This window comes from Pipistrellus hanaki, assembly GCF_964339955.1.
Source record: "Pipistrellus hanaki genome assembly, chromosome: 1".
Lineage (NCBI taxonomy): Eukaryota > Metazoa > Chordata > Mammalia > Chiroptera > Vespertilionidae > Pipistrellus > Pipistrellus hanaki.
This window is the reverse complement of record NC_140503.1, coordinates 97,030,080-97,052,963: the sequence shown is the minus strand read 5'-3', so window position 1 is coordinate 97,052,963 and position 22,884 is coordinate 97,030,080. Positions and strand designations below refer to the sequence as shown.

The 22,884-nt window shown below is 47.4% G+C and overlaps 1 protein-coding gene across 5 annotated transcripts in view; it reads left to right on the top strand.

Annotated features, from left to right (window-relative positions):
* LINGO1 (leucine rich repeat and Ig domain containing 1) overlaps positions 1–22,884 on the top strand; it is a 208,333-nt gene that overhangs the window by 84,195 nt on the left and 101,254 nt on the right. The window lies entirely within an intron of this gene.

Sequence of the window (22,884 nt, the reverse complement as noted above, 5' to 3'; positions counted from 1 at the left end):
CTTGGTTAGACTGGTGGGGACCTGCAGATGGTGCAGTGCCATCTCATTCTTTTCACTAGGCACCTGGGCACAGAGGCAGAGCTTGGTGAGCAGTGAGGTGGACCACCAGAGCTGGGCTGATCCTGCTGGGTCCATCCTCCGAGGTAGAGTCTAGTTCAAAAGGCCCCTCATATACCATCTGTCAACCCTTTCATTTTACAGGTGGGGAAACTGAGGTCTAGAGGAGAATTTGAGTACCTACTGTGTGCCAGTTGTTTTAAAGCCATCACCCACTTCTTCCTTACTGAGCCCTGTGGGTGTGCGAGAAGCTGAGCTTAATGTGGCTGAGTAACATGCCCAGGGCCACATGGCTGGGAAACTGAGGAGCCAGGCTTGAACCCAGGCCTCTCTGGCCACAGGGGATGGGAGATGAGTGGTGCTTTCTTCTGTCAAGATCTTGACTGGCTAAAAAGGGGGCTGCATCTTTCCAGCCATTCCTGCCTGCCACAGAAACTCAGGATTTTGGGAAGGAAGGTCAGATCTGGATCAGGGAAGCTGGCCATCTTAAAGCAGGAGGACCCTCTCTCGCTGCATAGGGTGATGCTGGGCACCACACTATTTGGCTAGCTTGTGTGGGGTGGGCCCTGGGCCACAAACTCTGAAGTTTGTGCCCCTGCCCCAAGTTCCCCAGCCCCACCCCCACCCCCAGCTCTTGTTTCTCCTGTCCAGCGGACTCCTATACCTGAGGGCAGGGTCTGAGGTCAGCTCTGCCCAGTCTGCTTCTCTTCTCAAGAACTCTCAGTGTATTCCCACTGCCTGACCATGGCTCCGGTTCCCTGTGCCTGTCTAGCTCTCAACCCAGAGCCTACTTCAGCCCTTGGGGCTCCTCAACACCCATTAACATGACCCAACTCTGCAGGTACCAACCTTAGCCCTCCTCACCCCAACCCACTGGTTCCTGAACTATTATACTTAGGATAGGACAGAGTGACCTGCCTCCCTCCCAGTGCTGGCTGAACTCTTGAGGATGTGGGGGCTCCATAAAGCCTTGCAGGGAAGGAGAGTAAAAGAGAATGGATATTTATCAATCAGGGGATGCATCTCCAGTTTGCAGAACCTTGCCAAGTCCAGACCTCAGAACAGACCCATGGAATCAGACATCAATAACATACCGAAAGCAAGCCCAGCTGATGCTTCCATAGTGCCTGCTGCATGCCAGGTGCTGTTTCAGGCATTTTCAAATCTTTGTTTATTTAATCCTCACCACTGCCTATGAGATGGTTCTTCAGAAAAAAAACAACAACACTGAAGCAGAGAGGTTAAGTAACTTGCTCAAAGTAACACAGTCCATAAGTAGTCACGTGGAGATTTGAAGCCAGGCAGTCTGGATTCAGTAGAAAGAAAAGAGGCCCACCAACTATTATGCTTCCATCATAGTGCAAGCATTTGGCATATGCTGTCTCCTTGGCTGCTCATAAGGGCTGGCAAAGGAGTAGTGTGGCACTTACATTACAGACAAAGGAACAGGCTCAAAGAGGATGAGGCCTCCCCAAGCCACACATCTGGGAGGAAGTGGATGAGGTGGGTTTCCCATTAGTTCCATCTGATTCCAAGCTGGAGCTGCCCTAGAGGTTGGATGAGGGGCAGGAGTGAGATGGTGAAATCTCTCTTCCAGATGCGTCCATCACGCAGGGCCCAGTCCTCAGCAGGAACTAGGCAAGTTCTGGGGGCTGACTCAGGCAGGCCCTGGGGCAGCTCACCTGCCCTATGCTGGTGGTCACATGGTATGGCTGTGATAAATGGGCTCCTGGCAGGCTGGGTATTAATTGCACCACCAGGTTTTGAGAGAGGCAGTGGCCTGAAATGCCTGCACTGGGACACTTGGCCTGGCTGGACAGGGAGGTGAGGAGGCAGCCAGCGGCCAACTCTGGGGGCCACATGTGTCAAACACAAGGCCCGCGGGCCAAATCCAGCCCGCCAGGCCTTGCAATGTGGCCCGCACCGTGCTGTCATCACTGCACTCCGCTATCTGTTTATGACATTGTCAGTTTATGACTGTTCAGTAAACCATTCGGCCCGCGATTTAGGCTGGATTTTAGATTTTGGCCCCTTCTCTGATTGAGTTCGACACTTGTTGGCAGTTGGTTGGAGTAGGAGCCCAGTCTGAGGAAGGAGACACAGCCCGAGCTGGGTCCTACCTGAAGAAGCTTGGTTTGAAGGGTCTCATTTTTTTTTTTTGTCCCATTTGTATATCTTTTTAGAAATGTTTATTCAAGTCCTTTGCCCATTTTTTTGACTGAATTATTTGATTTTTGGTATTGAGTTGTAGGACTTCTTTATATGTTCTGGATATTAACCCTTTATCAGATATATGGTTTACAAATATTTTCTACAATCTTACAAGTTGCCTTTTCACTCTGTTAATTGTTTCCTTTGCTGTGCAGAAGTTTTCAGTTTGGTATAGTCCCACTGATCTATTGTTGCCTGTGCTTTTGGTGTCATATACAAGAATTCATTGCCAAATCTAATGCCATAAACTTTTCCTCTTGTTTTCAATTAGGAGTTTTACAGTTTGGGGTCTTTAACATTTTTGTGTGGTGTAAGTTAAGGGCACAGCTTCATTTGTTTGCATGTGGATATTTAGAAACTGAACATAGGCTGTAGCAACTGCAAGCTCATTCTTTTCTATGTAATGTTTATATATCCAGGTCCACTGAGAGCAGGACCCACATCCTTTCCTCCCTTTGGATGCTGCTGTCCCCAAGGCAGGGCCTGAATCCTCACTGGGGTCTTGTGAACGTCAGGGATGCAGGCTTCTGCCCCACCCATCTCCAGAGCCTCTGGACTGGGTCAGGAGCTCTGTGATGGAGTAGACACTGTTGTCCAGTGTCATTCTGTGGAGTAGGATTTGGGCAGGACCAAAGACAATTGGTGTGACAGTGTCAAGACTGGTCATTGATCTGTGGGAGAAAGGTCACTAGTGAGGCACCCTAAGCCTCTGGACTCATCCTGTCCCAATTTTCTTCTGGTGACTTAGGTGATGGTGCAGAGTCCACATTTGCCAGCAAGAGGCAGTTCTCACCTTGGGTAGACAGCCAATGGAATTTCTTGGCTAAAACCCACCAAACCATATGGAATTTTGGAGCTGGAAAAATGAAGGTCTGCACTTGGGCACTAAAGATCAATGGCCAGGGGGTGGGCACATGAATGAGGACTGGCCAGTTGCTGCCACACACCCTCTGGCAGTGCTGAGCTTCTCTCTCTTGAGCCCACTGGCACATGTTCAGGAATTTTTTGAGCTGCTCGTTCAATACAGGCATCTCAGGTGCTCTGTCTTTTCCAGGTCTGGTGGATGAAGGCTGTACCTCTGATGGGGCTGCCTGTGAAGCCAGGGGATTAACAGGCTTTGCCACTGGCTTTCTGTGTGATCCAGGAAAGCCTTGCCCCTTCCCTGGGCCTAAGTTTCTCCATCTGTAAAATAACCATTATTTCCTTCTTGTGAGGGAATTTTGAGAGTTAAAAAAGATGGTGGATGTGAGTCCCTTTCTTGTGAATCAGTCATGCTGTTATATTACCTCTCTGGGGAGGATTGTTGGTTGTTCTGGGATCCCTCAAACACCCCTGAGACTCAGGTCAAGTAGGTAGTCATCGGCAGCGTGTGTCTGGCTGTGTAAGTGTGCTGGAGTGAGGGGGTGCCTACAGGAAGCTAAATCTGAGCAGACACTGTGGTAATTGGGCAAGAGGAAGGGCCCCTGCCTCTTCCAGCTCGGGGCAGGCGGGGGAGGAGCCCAGGTGACTGGGTTGTGCCCACTATATATAGCCGCTCAGACATGCACACCCTTCTATTTCTGTGTTCTTCCTCCTACTGGGGTGTGGGAGGGGAAAGAAAGTAGAACATCTAAAAATGTAGTGGGGGGTTGGGGGGTGGGGAAATCTCCTAGAGCCTGAGTCTCAGCCGGAGTGATCTATCTCATTTTCTTGCCTCTGCGCCTGCACCTTGAACTTACCTCACAGCCACCTTCACTACTTTTGGAACCTTAGGGATGTTACCTCTGCCCACACTCATGCAACCTTCCCATGGTGCCCCTTCTGTGGGTTTGGGGTCTTCCTGCCTCCATTTCACTTGGTGGAAATTGAGGCCTGGAAAGGGCTTGCTTTGGTTGGCCTACAGGCTCCCAGGGTTCTGCCATGGCCCCTCTGGATGCCCAGAGCCTCCCTGCCCCATAGGGCCTTGGACTCTGGCAGGTTTAGGACTTGGCTCTGTACTTATGTGCGACAATATCTTTCCTCTGAACCTCAGTTTCTCATATACAGGGGCTAAATGAAACCATTACCTGGTAGGTGGTGATGAGAATGGAAGGAGAAGTGCAGGTAAAGCTGGACATGGGGCCAGGCACTTAAAAAGCACTCAGGCCCAGCCTGTGTTGACCTATGAACCAGGAGGTCAGGGTTCCATTCCCTGTTGGAGCTCAGTACCCAGTAGGGGGCATGCAGGAGGCAGCTGATCAATGATTTTCTCTCATCATTGATGTTTCTATCTCTCTCTTCCTTCCTCTCTAAAATCAATAATAAAAAATTTTTAGAAGCATCTAGTAAGTCAGCCCTTATCACCTTTGTTATTATTATTTTCTTCATCTTTGTCCTGGCAGTGAGTCCCTCTTTTCCTGAGGCCAAGGACCTCTAATCCCCACTTCCTGGGGCTTTGCTCAGTACAGTGTTTAAGATGACTTTTCCTGAGGGCAGGTCTGCATCCTGGTGCACAGTATGAGGGCAGCCTGCCCACCGCAGCCTTCAGGAGGTGACAACTTTGCTGAGGAAGGCAGGCCCAGTCTAAGGGTGAGTGAGCATCTGCCTCAGGCTAGGCTTCTACTCCATGGGCAGGTAGAGTGGGATGGGCTTTTGTCGACCCCACTTTAACGTTGGAATCCTAGAGAGCAGAGAGGAAAGCATGGTCCCCGAGTCACATGGTTGGAATGGCAGGCCTGGAATAGAGGCTATCTGAATTCTCTGGATTCCTAAGTCTCTGCTTGTGGGGTCTCTCATCTGCCTGTCTCTCCTGTGGACTGAGGGAGCCTCCAGGGGCCTCTGTGAAGGCTGAACCCCCTCACCCCCTTGCTCCTTCATGGTGCTTTTTGATGTCTTGATGCTACCTATGTCTGAACCTGGCCATGCAAGGGGTCTGAGGGGTTGAAGCCTTCTGAGGCTGGGAGTGTGCACCCCTGGGTTTAGTGAACACCCTGTAGGTGCCTGTGTGATGGTTCAGTGTTATAATGTCAACCTACACAAAGTGGGGAGACTAGTTATTGGAGCCTACATTTCCATCAGTGAACATTAATTCATTACTACATTTGTTTCCCTTTTCTCCATACCCACCCACCCACCATACCAATGAGTTATTTTGAAAATTGTATTATTTTATCCATAAATGTTTCTCTAAAAGGTATGAACCCTTAAAAAAATATATATAACCATAATGCCATTACCATACCTTAAAAGTCAAATGTTACCTGGCACTTAAAAAAAAAAAAAACACCAAAAAACTTTATTGTTGAAAGTATTACATAGGCCCTCCTTTCCCTCTTATTAACCTCTTCAAGCCCGCTCCTGTCACCCCCTCCCAGGTCCTCATCACACCATTGTCTATGTCCATGGTTTATACACATATGCATTCAAGTTCATTGGTTATTCTCTTCCCACCCACCCTACCCTGCCTTTCCTCTGAGGTTCAACAGTCTGTTCATGCTTCTATACTTTGGGTCTATTTTGGATAGTCAATTTATTTGGTTCATCTTTTCCTGACTGGTTTATTTTGCCCAGCATAATACTCTCCAGGTTCATCCATGCTGTTGCAAATGGTAAGAGTTCCTTCTTTTTAATAGTGGCATAGTATTCCATTGTGTAGATGTACCAGAGTTTTTTAACCCACTCAACTCCTATGGACACTGAGGTTGTTTCCAAATGTCAGTTATTGTAAATTGTGCTTCTATGAACATAGGTGTGCATACGAGTATATCCTTTCTGATTGGTTTTTCCATTTTGGGGGATATAGTTCTAGCAGTTGGATTACTGGGTCAAATGGAAGTTCCATTTTTAATTTTTGAGGAAACTCCATACTGTCTTCCACAGTGGCTGCACCAGGCTGCATTCCTACAGCAGTGCACAAGAGTTCATCCTTGTCAACACTTATCATTTGTTGATTTGTTGATGACAGCCATTTTGACAGGTGTGAGATAGTACCTCATTGTTGTTTTGATTTGCATCTCTTGGATGATTAGTGACTTTGAGCATGTTTTCATATGTCTCTCAGCCTTCTGTATGCCCTTTTTCAAAAAGTGTCTATTTAGGTCCTTTGCCCATTGTTTTATTGGATTGTTTATCTTCCTTTTGTAAAGTTGTATAAGTTCTCTGTAAATTTTGGAGATTAAACTCTTATCTGAAATAGCATTGGCAAATGCACTGAGTGGCTAGATTATTATGATCTCTGAACGCATAACAATCTGGCCACTCAGTGTATATCCTATATAATAAAAGGCTAATATACAAATTGTCTCCTCAACCCGAAGTTTGACCAGCAGGCAGGCTGAGCAACTGCCCATGTCCCTTCCCCCCAGCCAGGCTGGCCAGACCCAACCCATTCATGAATTAATACACCTGGCCTCTAATATATATATATATATATATATATATATATATATATATATATATATATATGTATATTCATGAATTAATTCACCTGGCCTCTAAAATATATATATATTGAATGGTCTGATTCTTATGCGTTCAGAGATCATAATAATCTGGCCACTCAGTGTATATTCTCCCATGCAGTGGGCTTTCTTATTGTTTTGTTGATGGTTTCTTTTGCTGTACAGAAGCTTTTTATTTTGATGTAGTCCAATTTGTTTATTTTCTCCCCACTCTCCATTGCCCCAGGAGCTGTATCGGTAAAGATATTGCTACGACATATGTCTGCTATTTTGCTGTCTATGGAGTCTTGTAGGATTTTTATGGTTTCCCATCTTAGATTTAAGTCCTTTAGCCATTTTGAATTTGTTTTTGTGTATGGTGTAATTTGGTGATGTAGTTTCATTTTTTTGCATGTATCTGACCAAATTTCCCAGCACCAGTTATTGAAGAGACTGTCTTGACTCTATTGTATGCTTTTGCATTGTTGTCAAATATTAATTGAGCATAATGGCTTGAGCTGATTTCTAGGTTCTCTGTTCTGTTCCATTGGTCTATACATCTATTCTTGTGCCAGTAGCAGGCAGTTTTGAGAACTGTGGCTTGATATCTGGTATTGTGATCCCTCCAACTTTGTTCTTTCTCAGGACTGCTGTGGCTATTCTGGGTCTTTTTTTTTTTTTTTTTTTTTTTTTTAATTCCAGATGAAATTTTGGAGAGTTGGTTCTATGTCTTTGAAATATGCTGTTGGTATTTTAATGGGGATTGCATTGAATATGTAGATTGCTTTGATTAGTATGGACATATTAATGATGTTGCTTTTACCAATACATGAACATGGTATGTTCTTCCATTTGTTTATGTCTTACTCCATCTCTTTTTACAATGTCCTATAGTTTCTGAGTACAGGTCTTTTACATCCTTGGTTAAGTTTATTCCTAGGTATCGTAACTTTCTTGGTACAATGGTAAATGGGATTTTTTTTTAGTTTCTCTTTCTGTGAGTTCATTGTTGGTATATAAAAAAACCATAGATTTCTGGGTGTTAATTTTGTATCCTGCTACATTGCCAAATTCATTTATTAGGTCTAGTAGTTTTTTGTTGGAGTCTTTGGGGTTTTTTATATATAGTATCATGTCTTCTGCAAATATGGATGTTTTTACTTCTTCTTTTCCAATTTGGATGCCTTTTATTTCTTTTTCTTGTCTGATCACTATGGCTAGTACTTCTAGTATTATGTTGAATAGGAGTGGTGAAAGTGGGCATCCTTGTCTTGGTCCTGTTCTTACTGGAAATGGGTTTAGTTTTTGCCCATTGAGTATGATGTTAGCTGTAGGTTTATAGAGCTTTTATTATGTTGAGGTAAGATCCCCCTATTCCAGCAGTGATGAAGTTCCCTGCAATCCACCGCTCCTGTGTATCATAAGCCACAACCTTGGTTTCAAGCAGGCTGGATCACTCTGCTCACTTTGTTTCTCTGCCTGCCTTCAGTTATATTTACACAAGCATATATTTCTGACACAGCCCCTGAGTGGCAGTGTTTCTGTATTAGTTTCTGGGACCAAAAGGCCCCTCAACCCAGTCCCTCAGGACTCCCTGGGGTTGTTAAGACTCTTCTTTTTCCTGCACACTCAAGTCTGGATTGGAAGGACAGACTGTCCCAGAGCCGGTTTTCTGTTTGTCTCTCCCCATTCTGCTCCTCAGTTTCCACAAAATTCACCTTCCCCTGCAGTATTGATGAGTGTTTTTTAATTGGAAGATTCTATATACTGGGCTTAGCTAGCAAAAGCAAGGAAGTAAAAAAGAAACTGCACCAACTCATGTCTTTCTCTCATACCCCCTCTACCCCTGCACTGTGTGGTCGGTATAGAACTTCAGGCTACCTTTCTGGGCACTGTCTCCCATGGCTGTGGGCTTAGATCTAGAGCCCCCCTCTGCCAGCAGCCCTGTGGACCCCCTTCCACATTTGAGGGCTACACTTACCCCAAGGGCCATGGATTTGGTGGATCACAGTCTCCCTCTGAGACTCTAGTCCCCACTGCACGCATTTCTCCCTCCAGCTCAGATCCCACCTCTCTCTAGAAGATCTCTGACTGCCTCGCCAATTCCAGGTGGATGTTATTAGATTCAGCTGTTTCTTCTATCTGCTCTTTGAGAAGGTGCAGGACCTGTCCCCATATTCAGTTGCCATCTTGTCTTCTCCTGGACAAGCATTTTAGGCACCCATGGCCAGGGAGGCTGGAATGTCAGGTGTTTATGGGTTTGCAACTGAGACACCTGGTTCCTAGGTATTGTGGCTGTAGGGTCTGGAAGGTATCCGAGGTCTCCCTGGGTGAAGGTAAGGCTGGACTTTTGATCACAGCTGCTCTCCCCTTCTAGATGGCACGATCTCTGCAAAAGAGCTGGCTACTCTGGGAGAGATTTCAGCAGTAGTAGAGGCTACCTGAGTAAGGGAGCTTGTTCTACCAGTACCTAACAGTTCTGTGGAATTTAACTGTCCCTCACTCACAAATATGCACGTCCACACTGTCCTTTCGCTCTCTCACTCACATACTAACTTGCAGCCTGCTGTCCCATCGGCCACCACCTTGGATCTCCCTAATTTTCAACATGGTATAGTCTTCCACTTGTTTATATCTTCCTCTATCTCTTTTCAACATCCTATAGTTTTCAGAGTACAGGTTTTTACCTCCTTGGTTAAGTTTATTAAGTATCTTAATTTATTTTTGTTGCAGTGGTAAATGGGTTGTTTTTTTTAGTTTCTCTTTCCGACAGTTCACTTTTGCTGTATAAAAATGCTATGGAATTTTGGATGTTTTTGTTTCTGAATTCATTTATTAAATCTAATAGTTTTTTGATGGAGTCTTTAGGGTTTTCTATTTACAGTATCATGCCATCTGCAAATAATGACAGTTTTACTTCCTCCTTTCTGATTTGGATCTCTTTTATTTCTTCTTGTTGTCTGATAGTTATGGCCAGGACTTCCAATACAATGTTATACAAGAGTGGTGAAAGTGGGCATTCCTGTCTTGTTCCTGTTCTTAGGGGAAATTGTTTTAATTTTTGCCCATTGAGTATGATGTTGGCTGTAGGTTTGTTATATATGACCTTTATTATGTTGTGGTATGGTTCCTCTATTCCCACTTTGCTGAGAGTTTTTATAAAAAAATGTTGGATTTTGTCAAATGCTTTTTCTCTATAATTGATATGATCATGCGATTTTTGTTTTGCAGTCTGTTTATTTGCTGTATCACGTTTATTGATTTGTGAATATTGTACCCGCCTTGCATCCTCAGAATAAATTCCACTTGGTCATGATGATCTTTTTAATGTATTGCTGGATCTGATTTGCTAAAATTTTGTTGAGGATTTTTGCATCTGTGTTCATCAGGGATCCTGGCACTTGGTATTTATTACCTGATTCACTCTTCAAAATAGACCTCAGGTGGGAGTTAGCATTGCCATTTTAAAAAAGAGAAAATTGGAGGCCCAGAGAGTTCATAGTCACTGGCCTGAGGTCACACAGAGTGGCCAAGAAGGGATTTGAACCTGTATCACTCCCCTCTTTCCTTTGCCATTACCTAAGGATTGTCACGTCTTATGGTCCAAGCAGGGCTCTGGGCACATTTTATTGAAAAATGTCTCTGGTCCCAGCCCAAGGCTCAGCACAAGTGTGTGTTTGGAGCTCAGACTGCACTGGGCCCAGGAGTGAGCTGTCTCCTCTGGCCAGCGCTGAGCTTTATGGGCATTAACAAGCCATTTAAAAAATGCTGACAGCACACTTTGTGGGTCCTAGTTAAGATGTACTAAAAAATAAGCACCTTTTCAGGGAGGAAACTCAGCATGTCGGGGTGAAATACATCTACAGTGTTACCTATGCACATGAGTCATCCTAAAAAGGCTGGTGAGGGAGCAGTGAGTGCCAAGCTTCATCCTCCCTGGGTAGTCTTGATGGCAGCAGGTACTTGGTGAGCAGGTTAGCATCTCAAGCTCTGCAGGGAAAGAGGAGGGATGTCTGAAGTTAAATGTCAGGGTTGGGTAAAGTGGGGCATGTAGTTATCTGCTCTAAGCTGTCCATTTTGCAGATGGAGAAACTGAGGCCCAGAAAGGGGAATGAAAGGTCCAAGGTCACACATTCCAAGAGCTATCCCCAGAAGCCCAAGAGTACACTGTACCTGAAGGGGCTACTCCTGTATTTCCCTCCTTCTTCCTCATTCTGTCTTGAAGCAGATGTAGTCAGAACCTGGGCAGGCACAGAATTTGTGCTCATTTACTGGATCATTAGGCACCTCCTGCCTCTCTCTGGGACTTAGTGGGGAGAGTCATGATGCTCAGGTGGAACTAGGGGAGTGGAGCATTTCAGTGTTGGATGTTCCCTTACTTTCTCCATGGAAGGCCCCAGCACACACGGGTTATGGCAGTCTCCAGGAGAGTGTGGGGTTGGCCTCCCTCCCCCCTCTCTTCCTTCTTTCCTTCCACATATATTTAAGTGCTTACCTCCAGTCTAACAATGTGATGGGCACTGGGGAATACAGCAGTGAACAAACAAAAAGTGCAGTCAAATGATCAAACAAACCAACAAAAATGAAGTCTCTGACTGCTCCATGGAGCTTACAGTTGATTAGAGGAGCCCGAAACTCAAAGAAGGCAGCCATGCTATAAGACTGTGTGTACATACTGCCCTGGTGCTATTCATTCCCTGAGAGGGAATCAACCAAGTCAGGAAGGGTGAGGAGGGCTTTCTTAAGCAGGTGACACACTGCAGGATAAACCGATGAGCTGAGATACGTGTGAAGTGGTGTCTGGAGGCACGGGACAGGAGGCAGAGGGAATGGCATGCACAAAGGCTCTGTGGCAGGAGCTTAGGCGATGAGGAAGTCAGTGTGGAAGTAGTGAGAGGTGAAGTGGGCAGGGCCAGGCCTCTGGGCGGGCCTGGAGGGCTTTAAGTGGGGATAGGGAGGTGATATACTTAGATTTGTAGTATGGACAGATTTCTGGCTGTTATGTGAAAGGTGGCCTGAAGTTCAGTCAGGTGTGGAGTGGGGTGGTAGTTGGGGGTGAAGGTGTGCATCCAGGTGGGAAGGACTGGTGTCCTGGACCAGGGTGCTGATTTGAGTGCCAACTGGCTAGCTGTCTGCTCCCCTTTATTGCCCCTGGGCCTGCTGACCCAGAAAGGTATCTTCGGGTGTCCAGGAGGGACAGTGCTCTGTGAGTCATTATTCTGTGGGAAGTGGAGGCTAAGGGGATGAGGTGGTGCCTTTCTCAGATGGGTGCCCTTCCTTCTCCAGGAAGCCAGGCATGGGTATTCCTTCTCTGAAATGCAACTCAAGAGGCATCTGGGTTGTGTGAGAGCATAAGCACTGAGGGTGCGACATTCACCTTATCACACTTTGAGATTTAGCTCAGGGAGGAGCCAGTGCCCTGTGAGGGGAAGGAGCAAGAGGAAAAAATGGCTTGCTTTACTTAATTATGTCTGACAGTGATAGCTTGCATCTTTAGCTGAAAAGTATCTATGGAGTAAGGACTGCTTTTCTCAATCGAGATAATTATGTTAATTAAAATGCTTCCTTTACAGTAGTTCTGATTAATAAAGCAGTTTTACTGCCCTCTTTAAACATTCTAACCTTCTGTTACACAGGTAAGGAGGCCCTTTCTCAGCAATTTATGGATCTTCACAGAGATTCCAAGAGGCAACCTGCTGTCGGGGGCCTGGTGGCCATCAGTTTGCTTACACATGTGGGAATAGGTACAGGGAGGGGGCAGGTGAGTAGACCTAGCAGGAGGCTGGACAGGCCATCAGGGGTGGGATAGAAATGGGGTGCTCCAGTGCTGTGGAGTCTTCTGGAGAATAAAAATACCACTTCCCCCCCCCCCCGAGTTGCTCTTTACTTCCACTGAAAAACATGGGAATAATTAATGAGCTCCCAATTAGGGAAATTATATGTGGGAGAAGAGGTGCCAGGGCCAGAGTGGTTCTAGAGTGAAGGGCAAACTGGGCACTCCCCCCTTCTTGCCTTGGTGGGCTAGCGGGGTAGTTGGAAGGTGGGAGTAGCTGGGGGCTAAGAAGGGTGTGTTCATAATAAAGTGGAGGTGGTTGTTGATATGCCAGGATAAGAGATGGAGTGCAGAAGGGACTGGGGTTGGGAAAGGCAGGGAAGAAGGGAAAGATGGGGTGATTCCTGTCCCTAACCCCCAGGGAAGCTGAGCTGGGAGGAGGGAGTGGGGCCTTGATAGTAGGAATCTGAGCCCGGGCCTGGCTCCTTCACCCCTGATGCCCTTTGTTACCGACTCAACCTCATGGTCTCAGCCTTGATTCTTCCATCTCTGCCTGGGCCAGAGATCCCAAACAGTGGCTCAGAGACAGAATCTGCTCCATGGATGTGTGTGTGTGTGTGTGTGTGTGTGTGTGTGTGTGTGTGTATGGGTGAGAGGGAGTTTGTGGGCAAGTCTTTGTGCAGACATGTATGTGTAAGAGTGTATGTGTGAATATTTGTGTGTGTTTGTGTAACTGTCATATGAGTGTATTTGTGCATTTATGTGTGCAAGTGAGTGTGTGTGAATATGAGTGTATATATGTGTAAGTGAGAGTGTGGATCATGTATGTGTGTGAGAGTGTATATTCCAGCCACAGAATGTGGTAAAAATCTCAGCCCATAGATCTGGAAATATTGAGTGTTTCCCATCAAAATCAGGCTTTCGGATATATTCTGAAAAGTCAGGAGCCCTGGACCCTCCAACCACCAGGAGCCCAGGGTGGGCAGGATAGTAGCTGCTGTTACAGAGCCTCCTCCCCTCTCCATCTCCATCATAGCCTGACCTTGAGGTGTGAAGTCCGGGTCTCAGAAAGTACTGGTGCGGTTCTGGTGCCCACTGACTCTGTGGACAGATAAGGCCTGTGAGGATGGGGAGAAGGATATTTAGGGGGCTCCAAAAGGGGGAAAATCTCAACTGACCGCTATGCCTTCCTTCTGAGAGGACTGAATATAGATGGAGTCACAGAGGCCTCATGGATAAGTGTCCCAGGTGCTGAAGGGAGACTTTGTGGGCTTCCTCACTCCATTCATACCCAGCCATCCCAGTCCTAGAAGCTGCTCTGCCCAGTCATGGTCACAGCCAAAGGGTTTCAAAGCTGGGGGCTAACTCTCTCAAGGAGGCAGTGAGGACAGGGTTACAGGAGATGTCACAGCAGTGAGGCCTTAGCATGGAGAGCTGACTGCCACTCCCTCCTTGAGACCCCAGCAATTTGCTGTACATCCCTCCCCAGGTCATTGTCACTGCCATACTACTCATTTATGAGGGCTTTGGCTCCAATTCTGCTCATGCCAATCCAGGCCCCGCCCACCAACCACATCTTGGAGCCTTGTCTATCTTCTTGCTCTCCTCCAATCCCAGCACAGCCCTGGGCTCTCTTGCTGCCTAAAAGGAGGAAGTAAGCTGAGGGACTCTTTTTTGAATATGCCGCCTGGCTGAAGAAGAGGCTGTTGCAGTCAGGGAGGCCCCAATAGCCCACAGACCGTGTGGACCAAAAGGGGCAGGGGCTTGTCCAAGGTCGTGCAGCCTGGAGCCATGGGCTGTGGAAGAGACATAACCCAGGCCCCTGACCCCAGGGGTGTCTGAGGGTGGCCAAGGCCAAGGGACTGATGCTGAGGGGTCCCCATGGCCAGAGGAAGAGATGCTAGAGGCTCTCTAGACCCTTAGACCTCTCTTGAGAACTCTGCACACTAACTTCTGGCCCACATCTTTGAGGCTTGCCTCATGGGTCTGAGCACTCACGTATGTGTGTGGGAATGTATATACATATGTTATCAGGTTTACATATACAAGTGTGAACATTTGTACTCATGTCTATGTGCTGGTACATATACACAAGTATTAAAACATGCCTGCATGTACACATGGGTATATGCAGCCATGTGATTGCACATGTGTACATGCGTGTGGAGTGCTTCTGTATATGCATATCCATGGTCGTGTGTGTGTGTGTGTGTGTGTGTGTGTGCATGTGTCTGTATAATGTGTGTTTGAGATGCTGTACCCCAGTAGTTCTGCCCTGCATGTTCACATGTGTGTTTTCTTCTGTGTGTGCTGCTGATGCATCCTGCAGGCCCCTCCTTAGACCCTGGAAAAAGGTGGCTGTCTAGGCGGGTGGTGACAAGTCAGAGATATGAGCTCTGGCCTACGCTGGAAGCTGACCCCCTTGGGAGGGATGGGACCATCTCTGTAGGTGTCCTTGAATGAAGAGAGCATGAGCTGTATCACCTGTGACTCCACTGTCTAGATGTGCAAAGGACAGGGTATGCACTTCTTAGCGTCTCCTCCCCTCTGAGGCCCAGTTGGGGCAAGTTGGGGCAAGTTCTCAGGTGGCAGAACCAAATCCCAGATGTGCAGTGGGTTTGAGCAATGTTGAGGAGGGCCTTGGCCTGGGGCCTGTCTGCTGGGCCTGCCTCCTTTGTGAAGCAGTAGCCTGGACCTGCCCAGAGGGAGCTGCCCTGGCCCTATCCCAGGCCAGCCCCGTCCTCTTCCCACCAACACAGCTGCTAAGGTAGAAGTCAGCTAAGCCCCCATGTGCCTTCCCTCCCAATCCCCCCCACCTCCATTATCTGACAGACTCTTGGGATGAGCTTATGACCCTCTGCCAGGAGAGAATAGTTTTCAGACAGGGTATTCCGACTGCTGAGATGTGTGCTAATGGCTGGGTACGTCTTCAGGACAGGAACTCCCCTGCACCTCAGTAGATACAGTTGCTCCTAGATAGGCTGGCTGGGGCCTGGCCTGCCACTCCCACCTCAGCCTGCCTAGGGGGCTGCCCCCTCTCGCCTCTATTATATTTATGTGCCTGTTTTATGATTTCAATTTTTAATGCCTATGCTCTTTTAAGACACTTAGTGCTTTCGAGTGGAACATTTCCTTCTAGGACCTGAGCACAGATGGAGGACAGAGCAATAAATCAACTAATAACTGGAAACTCATTTTCTGCTCCACAGCAGAGAATTAACCCCTGCCTCACTGCATTCCTCTGTCACAGGGGGCCGCCAGAGGGCCCAGTCAGCTGGTAGCTGAGCTGGGACCCTACTGCTCTCTGCATAAATTTTCCCTGTTGCTTCTCTCCTCTCTTCTCCTGGGTTCCTCTTCTACTTGCCTTTGTTTCCCTCTTTTTCTTCATGTTTTCTCTTCATCTTCACTTATTCAGTCCTGCTCAAAGCTAGTAGGAATAGAGATGTCTGGAATTAGGGGTTTGGAGGGAACCATGAGATAGTGTGAGCAGGGTTTGTTGGAAACTTCCTAGGCCTGGGAGCTGGCCCAGTTTTGCCCTGACTTGCTATGTGACTTAAGGAGAATGTTCAATCCTCTCTGAGCCTCCAGGTCACCACCTATGCAAAGGGCTCTTACCACATGGGCAGACCATGATTTGATTTTTACATTTGGGACAGACTTGACAGCAGAGGTGGGCAGTGCCTGAGGTTTTCCCACTTCCTCCCTTCCCATAATTGCTTGAAAGGGGAGAGATGAGACTTTCAGGCTGTGGGGCTGGTAGTGGTCTTGATGCCTCTTCTTTCCTTTGCGTGCATAAGCTTGCATGTGTTAACTAATGCTGGTGTGTGTGTGTGTGTGTGTGTGTGTGTGTGTGTGTGTACTTCTGCATGTGTCTTGGCATCCAGGGTCGTGAAGCACCACCATTGTTCACTTAGGATAGCTCCTGATCCTCTGAAGTACTTGTGAAAGGGCTCAGAGTGGGGAACCACATCTGCATTGAGAGGCTTAATGGTGCAGGTTGAAGGGAGCACAGACTCTGAGACCACACTGCTTGGGTACAAATCTGGCATTCCCATTTATTGCCGTGTTACCTTGAATAAGTCACTTAACTTCTCAGGGCCTCAGATCCCCCTTCTGTAAAATAGAGATGAATAGTGCCTCCCTCCTAACTTTGCTATACAGGCTAAATGAATTAGCTGCCTATAAGGTGCCCAGTACATGTAAATGTAGTGTGAATGGTTGCTGCAGGGGGTTGGGGGAACAAGTCAATAATAGCATGATACCCTGCCCCAACTCACTGGCCATGAGATGAACCTGGTGTGCTCCACAACTTGCAAGTGAGGAGGAGCCCAGTGAGCAGCCATGGGTGGCTTCCTGGAGGAAGTGGCACCAGCAGTAGGCCTCAGATAGACAGAGTAGGGTGGATCTGTGAACCTGTTGGGGAAGAACAGAAAGGATATTTGGAGCATGTCAAGGTACAGATGGAAGTGTTTACATTGATTCAGAAGTAAGCAGAGAAGCTAATATTTAGTACTGCATGCAGACACTTGTATGCATTATCTTTCTGTGGAGATGAGGAATCTGCATTTGAACACATACGTAACTTGCTCAGGCTAAATGAATTAACTTGCTCAGGGTCACACAAGCTATCAATGGCAGAAGTGGGATTTGAACTTTGTGTGTTTGACATTGAAGTTCTATTCTACTGGGAAGGGCAGCTAGTTCAAACCCTTTCTCACAATGCCCTACTTTACCCAGACACCTCTGAAAATGGAGCTGACTACCTTTCAGGACGGTTCATGATTTTTTTTTTAATGATGCCACTCATTCTAACAGTGATATTCAGGGTAGGCCCAAATCTAGTTACCATAACTTACCCTTCATCCACTCCATAACTCCTCAGCCACACCCTGTCCATGTGGCCCACTGGCTTCCTGCTGGGCCCACACTGGTAGGCTGCACCATTTCCTCCCAGGAATCCACTGACATATGAAAGGAATGAAAAGTGCCTCACACTGAACACCTGCAGTGTGCTGGATGCACAGCACATCCCCCATTTGACCAAGGTCACCCTGTAGAGCAGGCTGGGTAAGCTCCAGTGCCCAGCCCTGGAGTGCAGTGTCCCATCAGCCAGGTTATTCAGCGGCATCCAGGGCAATCTGGAGTAGTGTTCAGCCCCAAGAGTTTGGTTTCCAGAGTATTTATTTACTTATTTATTTTTTAATTCTCATCTGAGGATATGTTTATTGGTTTTTAGAGAGAGAAGAAAAAAGGAAGGGAAGAAAAAAGAGTAAAACATCATTGTGAAAGAGAAACATTGATTGGCTGCCTCCTGTATGCTTCCCAATGGGAAATTGAACCTGAAACCTGTGTATGTGCCCTGACCATGAATCAAACCCACAATACTTTGGTATATGTGACAGTGCTCCAACCAACTGAGCAACCTGGCCAGGACAATTTCCAGAGAATTTAAACGAATGATTCTTCTATGTCATAATTTTAGCATATTATGGCTGAAGTCTTCTTGGGGCCGTAAAACAGAAAACTTTTCCCACTGGGAGCAGCTCTCAGCAAGACGTAGGAAAATCTTCATGCCATCCAGTCATTTGGATATCAGTTACTGTTTAGGAGAAAGTGGCATGTGTGGGTTTATTGACTTGTTCCCCCCACCCCCTGCACAGGTGAACCAGCCTTGTCAGGTGGCAGAGAACACACTGCCCGGGAGTGTGGGCTTGTCGATGAGGGAGGGCTTGTCCATTCACTCAGCAAGTACTATTGAGTGCCTATTATGCACCAGGTGCTGATTGGTAGGTAAGGCAGACACTAACAAATGCTAATAGGGAATTTGAAGTTGCTAAGGATGCAGTGATGGGGAGGAATGGGGACACCTGTGAGATGAGGCCCAGGCCTCTCTCAGGTGGGAGCACCTGTGGGAAGGCCCTGTGTGGGGAAGAGAAGGCTATGTAGCAGGGGAGGAAGCCTCAAGTGAGTACATTTGCATGGGCTATGGTAGGGGCTTTGAGATGTTTCCCAGGGGGCAGTAACCAGCTATTGATAGGTTAAATAGGGGGAGGGGTCTGATCTGATTTTTGTTTTTAAAAGATCTCTCTGGATTGTGCAAGAGGGGCCAAGAGGGGAAACAGGGTAAGGCAGAAATGATGGAAGCTTGGGCTAGAATGGTAGCCATAAGGAGAAAGAGAGGCAGATGACTGCAGTCCTGCCTTGGAGGCTGAACTGTGGGTGGGGGTGGGACGAGAAGGAAGCAAGGAGGACAATTCATTTCCTGATTGATATGGGAAGACCATGGAGGTTAAGGATTGGATCAGACAGAGTTTGTTCTTGACTGCCTCCTGAAGCAGAGATGTCCATTTTAAGTTGGACTTACAAGCCTGGAACTCAGGGAGAGGACTGAGCAGGGGATGGAGATGCAGGAGCCAGCAGCTGTAGGTGGTATTTATAGACATTGTGCAGATTGCCCAGGAGGAGATATGGATGGTGGAGAGGAAGGCCTGGATCCTGGGCTCAACTACATGGAGAGTTGATGGAAGAGAAAAGCCAGCATAAGAGGCTAACAGGACACATTCAGGGAGAGCGAGGAGAGCCAGGATGGTGTGGCATTCCAGAAGCAGAGAGAGGGTTCTAAAAGGAAGTGCCAAGTTTACCATTGTCACTGCTGTGAGGGAGTGGGGAGATGTCCATTGCATTTGACAACATGGAGGCCATGGGGCTGGGCAGAGAGAAATTGTTGTGAAGGGGTGAACAGAATCCAGTTTAAAGTGGGCTGAAGAGAGGAAAGAGAGAAAGGGTGCCATTGATTCTCCCTAGAAATTTTATGTAGAGGAGAAGAGAAATGAAGTGGTGACTGCTATAAACCTCATTAATCTGATGCCTCTGTGTTCAAAGTGGCACCCAATTAGAAGGGGGGGGGTCACAAGAAATCTCTGAGGAATGTACAGACATGTCCCAGACTCTTCCCCAGCTGTCCTCAGTGGTAATATCTGTGTAGATCTAGGAAAAGATCAGACCAGGTCACAATCCACATTGATACAATCCACAGACCTTATTCAGATTTCCCAGCTGTACATGCACATGTGTGTGTGTGTGAGTATGCACATGCTTGTGCAGTTCTATGTAATTGTGTCACATATGTAGCTTTGTGTAACCACCACCACAATCAAGACACAGAAGTGTTCCATCACCATGAGGTTCCCTATGCTACCACAAACCCCTTTCTCCCACAGTGGCCCTTCCTCCAGCTACCATTCCTTTGTCCTATATCTCCGTAATTTTGTTATTTAGTGAGTGTTATATAAGTGGTATCATATAGTTTAGAACCCTTTGAGATTGAACATTTTTTAATGCAACATAATTAAGGGAGGGGATTTTTAAAGGACAGGAGATGCCAGGACATGATTGTTTGCTGGTGGGAAGGCTGTGGGATCCAGTAAAGAGGGCAAGATGGGTGATGCCAAAACACAGCAAGTGATGGAAGCTGACTCCTGAACCAGAGGAGATGGGTTCAGAGACCAAGTGAAGTGGCACACCTAACCTTTGGCATGTAGTGTGACCCCCTTCTTAGGGAGGAAGAGGGAACATGGGCAGAGCAGGTAGGCTTCTACAGTGTGCAGGGGGCAGATGAGGTGGTTGACATTCCTCAGTGAGAATGGAGGGAGGTCTCAATTGAGAGTGATGACTCAGATAGAAATGGGACGTATGAGGAGAGCAGACAGGGGGAGACATTATCTTGGGAGAGCAAGAAAGTGAGCAGGCCAGTGACATGAGCTGGAACTGCTCTTGCCTTAAGATCATGGATGTCACAGCTTTCCTGGCAGGCTCATTTTCTCCAACAACATTTGACTTTCCAGATAGTTGTCAAGAGGGTGCTGGTTGTGTTCATCTAGGTTGAAGTTTCATGAAAGTATTGCCAAGGGAGAGGGGCTCAAGGCATTTGAGGGGTTAATTACACTGATGGACTGTGGAGCCCAAGCTAGGAAAAGGGAGGAGAGTGGATGTGGAGAGAGATGTGAAGTTCTCAATTAGGTGAAAGAATTGTGGCAGGAGGACTGAGGGAAGCACTGGAGGGCTGAGCTGGGCTGGGAGGCTTGACCTGGAGCTGTGGTGGAGATGAGGGCCAGGCTGTGCCTGGGATAGAGGCTAGAGGGAATGGAAACCAAAGGTCACTAGAGACAGGAGGTCAGAGAATGGAGAGCACCAGTGCTGGTCATCCCTAGCACTGTGAAGTCACCTAGAGATGTCAAGGGCTGATGTGTAGAGGGAGATGCTAGCCTTATGTGGACCAGGGGAAGTGGCCAGGAAGAGATGCTCTCCCAGTGTTTCTCAGAGTACCGAGGGAGGTCAGCATCTATCAGACAGCCTTTACTATGGAGGAACATAGGTGACACAGATGCTGTTCCTGTCTCATAGGGAAGACAGGACAAAATAGTGAGCAAAGGTGGTAACATTAAACAGTGGAATATAGGTCAAGAAACAATTGCTCAGGGTGACAGAGATTTGGGCCTAGAAGATATCAAGGAAGGAAGATAAAGTCCAGTGACTGTGGTGGTAAAGGAGGAACAAGAGTGAGATGTGTTTTGAGCATGGTGTGAATTTATCAAAGGGGCATTCCAGGAGAAGGGGGAGGGGAGCTGTGTGAGCAAAGCCCCAGAGAGGAGTTGGGGTGAGTATCCACGAGAGCAACAGAGGTGGAAAGGCTAAGTGTGCAGGCTGGCTCCTGAGTTGTCTCAGGCTTATCTGGGAGAGCTGAACCAGATGCCCCTAAGGATTGTGAACAGATGTCAACAATGGGAAATTGGCCAGTGGATTATCTGTGGTCCCGTGTGTGTCCAAGCCACCAATTGCTGAGGCAAAGGGGCCTGCAAGCCGGGGTTAGGGGCGGGTATTAGCTGCAGGGTGCGATTGACCAGCTCACCTGTGACCTTGAACCAGCCAGCTCTGTAAAATGGAGCTACCCCAGCCACTCCATTCTCCCTCCCAGGGCTATGTGAGTTGTCACAGCCCTGTGCAGTCTTCTTTAGCAAAACAAGAATACGGTAGCTCCCTGACAGAGATGCCCAGCAAAAACCCAAGGTGCATCAGAAGCAGATTTTTAAAAAAATATATATTTTTATTTATTTTTTTATAGGGAGGAAGGGAGAGAGATAGAAAGCTAGAAATGTCGATGAGAGAGGAACACTGACCAGCTGCCTCTTGCACACCCACTTCTGGGGATGTGCCCACAACCAACGTACATGCCCCTGACCGGAATCGAACCTGGGACCTTTCAGTCTGCAGACCGACGCTCTACCACTGAGCCAAACCGATTTCAGCCAGAAGCAGATTTTTGGGAGAACCTTTGATTTAGAGAACAAGATTTTGGCATAAAACTGAAATCAGAGAGCAGGGGCAGCCCTCCAGACCATGAAACTGACTGCTGTAAACCTTATTAATCTGATGCCTCTGTGTTCAAAGTGGCACCTAATTAGAAGGAGCAGTGATCTCCACAGGCTGGGAGGCCTATTGTTTCCCTGGAAAAATCACACTAGGTAACTACAAAGCCTGTTCTTCTCTCATGCCTGCGCTTCATAGTACCAATTAACCAGTGTTCAGGGTCAGCTGTTGGCCTGGCACTTCCAGTTCCTAGGGCAGATGGGTGGAGTTGAGTGCCAGGCTCAGATGGGGATGAGGGACAACCTTCTGGGTCCAGAGGCCTGGAAGGAGCTGGGGGTGGCAGAGGAATGATTGTTCTCCCTCAGCCACATTCTCTGGTCCCTTCCTTTCCTTCTACTCCTGAGGGGGCCCCAGATCAGGGCCCAGGATGCCCAACCAGAGGTGATATTTGATCTGGGGTCTTGCTGGTGGTCTGATCTGCATGGACTCTGGATCCCTGAGAAGATGAGGGGTCCTGCCTTCCCCTGTTTTTTATCCTCACTTCCCAGTATGGTAGGGGCTTTGCACACAATAGCTTTATCTCTCTTAACTGAATGCTGGCTGAGAGGCTGGTGATTGCCTCAGAACACAAAATCAGAGGCCATTGATGCTGCTTGGAAGCTTTTAGGTTAGAAGTTGGGCAAGGTTTAGGCAGTGATGTCACTTTCAGTCTGGAATCGCTGGGTCTATGAACTGTGGGTTCTGTCTTCCAGGACATTGAACTGTAGTTGAGTCTAGAAGACAGTAAGACTCAGGGGTGTGAGCCCAAAAGAGCCCCAGACTGGTGGTTGGTATTCCAGGATTCCGGAACTGTTGCTACCATGTTTCCTGGAAATAAGACATCCCTGAAAATAAGACCTGGTGCAACTTTGGGAGAAAAAATTAATATAAGACACTGTCTTATTTTCGGGGAAACAGGGTAGCACTGACTTTTGCTGAATGATAACTCTGTCCTGTCCAGCTCTCTGGTATGCATACAGGCAGGTCAGGTGGGGGACTAAGTATGAACCTGCATCGGCAGCTGTTCAGAGTCCTGGAGGG